We start from the raw sequence: 5,408 nt of genomic DNA, 5'->3' as shown, positions 1-5,408 counted from the left end.
GAACACCTAAGAGAAAATCACGAAATAGTGTGGATTTATAGGGGAAGAGTGGTAATAGTAAGGATTTATAGGGGAAGGAGGTATTGTAATTGATCAAGGATCCAGAAAGGGGTTCTAAAAAGATGAAACCCCTGATCAAAAGTCCAGAACAGAAACGTTTTTGAATAGCTAGCGAGGTTCAATGAAATGCTTATCAAAATTTTTGATTTAAATAGTTTTATATACGTTTTACTTCATCGGAAGTAATTCTCTGCAATTTTATTTGTCCACTGAGAAATTTATTCACTGATATTCAAGAAATAAGTGTAAGAAAGTTGGTTAGAGAGATGGAAAAATGCGACTCGTTATAACTCTTCGGAGTACTGTAATTCGAAACATTGCATCGAGGTACGATGAGTATCTCTCAAATTAAAATAATAATCTTTGACTAGTATCAGTCCCATCTGCTTATCTATCCAACTCCATCTCATATTTTTAAAGATTCATAATATTTTCTCTTGCTCCCCCTCCCTCCTAGTATTCTCACATTCGCCCCCTTTTCTGTTCCTTTCATTAAATCTGTTTCTCATCTATCGAGCACCTCTCTCTTCTTCCATTTCCCCTCTCTTTACCCAAGTACCTGCCAACTGTGTGTGTGACTTAGCCAAATTTGGCTATTGCATTCAATACATTTTGTTACAAAGGGCATAAAAAAAGAAAACAGCCCCCAAACCAAATTTGTGTACATTATGCAATATGCACTTCTGGTTTAGCAAGATTTTCAAGTAGGATATTCATTTGGCCCATTAAAAACTCTTTGTTCAAAACAAAATACTTTACTATTTTCAGTTTGTGCTAGAGACGATCCTGAAAAAAAATCGATTGCTTAAAAAACCGTAACAAATCGATTTGCCAAGCAATAATAAACGCCATGAAGGAATTTTACTCTGCGTTTTTATAATTTTATTTAAATTTCAGTCATTTTATTTCGTTTATTCATAGTAACTACTCCCTAAAGAAATATTTGTGTATCGATGTCTGTTTTTATCAGGTACGGTTTTCAAGTTTATACATATTTGTTTGTACATGTATCAAAAACACGGCGGGACTTTTGATGATCTAGTTACTTATTGTTCTGGCATTCAATAATCAGGTACTACATTTGATGTGATAATGTTCCATTAAAATTTAAAGTTAATATTCAGAGTTTAATTTAGATTGAAAAACTTGATTAACAATGAGACACATAAAATTTCAGTTTTAGCTTATCAAATTTTGATTCGTACTTCAAAACCTTTCGGTTGTAGAAATTGATCTTGCCAAACGCGACTTAAACAATATGATAAAATAAGATACAATGGATCTAGCTATTTCTAGACTATGGCCTTCAGGGTTATTTTGACTTGCAAACTGCGATGCAGCTTTAATTGAGTAACAGCACACAGAGAATATGAAAAATAGAGGGGAAAGGAGACAAAAAATAAAGAGGATGGAAGAAAAGACGGGATGAAGAAGAAGGGAATAGGGGGGAGTTTAGAGTAAGGAGGTACTAGAGTAAAGAGACAGAATGAGGGAGTAGAAGAGAATATAGAAGAAGAAGGTACTGGAGTAAAGAGACAGAATGGGGAAGAAGAGAGTATAGAAAAAAAAGGTACTGAAGTAAAGAGACAGAATGGGGGAGAAGACGGGAGTATAGAGTAAGGAGGTACTGGAGTAAAGAGACAGAATGAGAAAGTAGGGAGAAGACCGGGGTATAGAAAAAGAAGGTACTGGAGTAAAGAGACAGAATGAGAAAGAAGGGAGAAGACGGGAGTATAGATTAAGAAGGTACTGGAGTAAATAGACAGAATGGGGAAGAAGGGAGAAGACGGGAGTATAGAGAAAGGAGGTACTGAAGTGAAGAGACGGAATGAGGAAGAATGGAGGAGACGGGAGTAAAGAGACAGAATGGGAAAGACGGGAGTATAGAGTAAGGAGGTACTGGAGTAAACAGACAGAATGAGAAAAAAGGGGGTAGAGGGGAGTAAGGTGGAACTGGAGTAAAGAGACAGAACGAGGAAAGAGAGACTAACATGAAATATAGAGTACGGAGGTACTGGAGTACAGTACCAAGTAGAACAATATAGGAAATGAAATGAAAGTACTCGGACCTCGTCCCACGATCATTATTAGAACTCTTGACAAGCATTGACCATTAACCTATACTTAAAAGATTCATTAGCCTCGATCCAAGATTTTGTTTAGTTGGAAAATGATGTTATTAGCTTTTTTTGGTAAAGTATGCATCACTGCAGCTAGAAAATGTGTTACTATTGTGTCTTTCCACCACAAAATGGTCATTTTAATTCACTATTAACGCACTATTTTTCACATGTACAAAGATTGGTGTGGCAAAAAATGACATTCTTGATCATTTAACCTTGACATACACACAAAAATGAATGGCCACCTTAGTTGTTCTAATTGATCAGATGCGGCATATTTGTTGTGAAAAGTTACTTTGAAAAAGAGATGATAACTCATAGCTTGCCAAAATATTTTTTAGGAAAGATGAAAGGAAAGATGTACGTTACACCGCCTTGTACTTCACATAAGATTAGTAATTAAGTTTTTTATGTTGTTGATTCAAGCAAAGTTTCAAATAACATGTATCAAGTGTCATTTAATAATTTATTATTCTTTTTCATTTGGAGATTCTGTTCAACTGTAATATATCGAGGAGATGTTTAGTAAAGCTGTGAAATTTGGTTTTATTTTATAAATTCTTGACCTACAAATGAAAAGTTGTTTATGTAAAAGAAGCCAATTTAATGGTACATTTAAGGAATGAGATCCAAACATAAAAGTTTCTAAAAATTAAAATATCCACATAGAAAATCAGTCGATCCCAGAGTAATTGAACGAAGAAGAGATGTTCTAAAGCTTCAGGTTGGTGTTGGCAAAAGTGCATAAATCTGTCGAAATAATCTTTATTTTATGTAGAAAAAAGATGACAGGTAATATACGATGTAAAATACAATATTGAAACTTGGAACTTTTGTGATATTACAGGATTTTTTCTACTTAATATATCGTACATCGTAAGCTTGGAAAATTGCTGGTATCATTATTCCCCTAACCTTGTACCATGACGCAGAAAAGTAAGGCGTAAAGCTCCATTCATTTCATTTCATTTAACCTTATACAGAGTACCCCTAGCGAACTACAAACTCTTATTAGGTCAAAGAGTATGAATGAATTTGTTGTAGTTTTTCTAGCTCAGTGTTGACTTATACCCACAGGACGGTACCTTATACGTCAACATATCACCAAGTCGTCGGTTTCGTGAATAAATTATTTGCCTTTCAATAAAAGAATTTTACATAAAGTCCACATGAAAGAAACTACTAAAGCTTATCTTAGTCTTTGTGATATTCTAGATCAAGAATCTTTGCTTGAGTGATAAAGATTATTTCCTATAGGGAACTCGTTAACAATTGGTTATAATCTATTGCTTGTGTATACATGTATAATAGATGAATGTAAATATGGGAGAGCCATAAGTGTCAAGTTTTTCATATAACCTAAGAACAAAGCACTATTTCAGGATTTGGTTATGAAATATATATAGGTATTAACATTATCGATTTGCCCCAAGTAAGTATTATGTTATTTGCGATCTTGGCAACACTTATCGATATCTCTAGATCACGAGGTAATAGACGGGACCGCTTAGCCGGATCCATTGTATATCATCTTATAATATCTTACAATATAATTATTTCATTATTATGTTAGTCTAGAAGTCATTGGCCAGATCAGCACCAGAGCAGGGATTTTTTGTGGAAATAAGGCACTTTGTAGTCTAGTATAAAAGTTTTGGACTATTATAATTTAAGTTGTTTGTCAGCCTATATATGTTGCAGGGAACACCTAAGAGAAAATCACAAAATAGTGTGGATTTATAGGGGAAGAGTGGTAATAGTAAGGATTTATAGGGGAAGGAGGTATTGTAATTGATCAAGGATTCCGAAAGGGGTTATAAAAAGATGAAACCCCTGATCAAAAGTCCAGAACAGAAACGTTTTTGAATAGCTAGCGAGGTTCAATGAAATGCTTATCAAAATTTTTGATTTAAATAGTTTTATATACGTTTTACTTCATCGGAAGTAATTCTCTGCAATTTTATTTGTCCACTGAGAAATTTATTCACTAATATTCAAGAAATAAGTGTAAGAAAGTTGGTTAGAGAGATGGAAAAATGCGACTCGTTATAACTCTTCGGAGTACTGTAATTCGAAACATTGCATTGAGGTACGATGAGTATCTCTCAAATTAAAATAATAATCTTTGACTAGTATCAGTCCCATCTGCTTATCTATCCAACTCCATCTCATATTTTTAAAGATTCATAATATTTTCTCTTGCTCCTCCTCCCTCCTAGTGTTCTCACATTCGCCCCCTTTTCTGTTCCTTTCATTAAATCTGTTTCTCATCTATCGAGCACCTCTCTCTTCTTCCATTTCCCCTCTCTTTACCCAAGTACCTGCCAACTGTGTGTGTGACTTAGCCAAATTTGGCTATTGCATTCAATACATTTTGTTACAAAGGGCATAAAAAAAGAAAACAGCCCCCAAACCAAATTTGTGTACATTATGCAATATGCACCTCTGGTTTAGCAAGATTTTCAAGTAGGATATTCATTTGACCCATTAAAAACTCTTTGTTCAAAACAAAATACTTTACTATTTTCAGTTTGTGCTAGAGACGATCCTGAAAAAAAATCGATTGCTTAAAAAACCGTAACAAATCGATTTGCCAAGCAAATAAATTTCGTTTATTCATAGTAACTACTCCCTAAAGAAATATTTGTGTATCGATGTCTGTTTTTATCAGGTACGGTTTTCAAGTTTATACATATTTGTTTGTACATGTATCAAAAACACGCGGGACTTTTGATGATCTAGTTACTTATTGTTCTGGCATTCAATAATCAGGTACTACATTTGATGTGATAATGTTCCATTAAAATTTAAAGTTAATATTCAGAGTTTAATTTAGATTGAAAAACTTGATTAACAATGAGACACATAAAATTTCAGTTTTAGGTTATCAAATTTTGATTCGTACTTCAAAACCTTTCGGTTGTAGAAATTGATCTTGCCAAACGCGACTTAAACAATATGATAAAATAAGATACAATGGATCTAGCTATTTTTAGACTATGCGGTCCATAGGCCTTCAGGGTTATTTTGACTTGCAAACTGCGATGCAGCTTTAATTGAGTAACAGCACACAGAGAATATGAAAAATAGAGGGGAAAGGAGACAAAAAATAAAGAGGATGGAAGAAAAGACGGGATGAAGAAGAAGGGAATAGAGGGGAGTTTAGAGTAAGGAGGTACTAGAGTAAAGAGACAGAATGAGGGAGTAGAAGAGAATATAGAAGAA

This window comes from Lottia gigantea, assembly GCF_000327385.1.
Source record: "Lottia gigantea unplaced genomic scaffold LOTGIsca_23, whole genome shotgun sequence".
In the NCBI taxonomy this organism is placed as follows: domain Eukaryota; kingdom Metazoa; phylum Mollusca; class Gastropoda; family Lottiidae; genus Lottia; species Lottia gigantea.
This window is presented reverse-complemented; position numbering follows the sequence as displayed.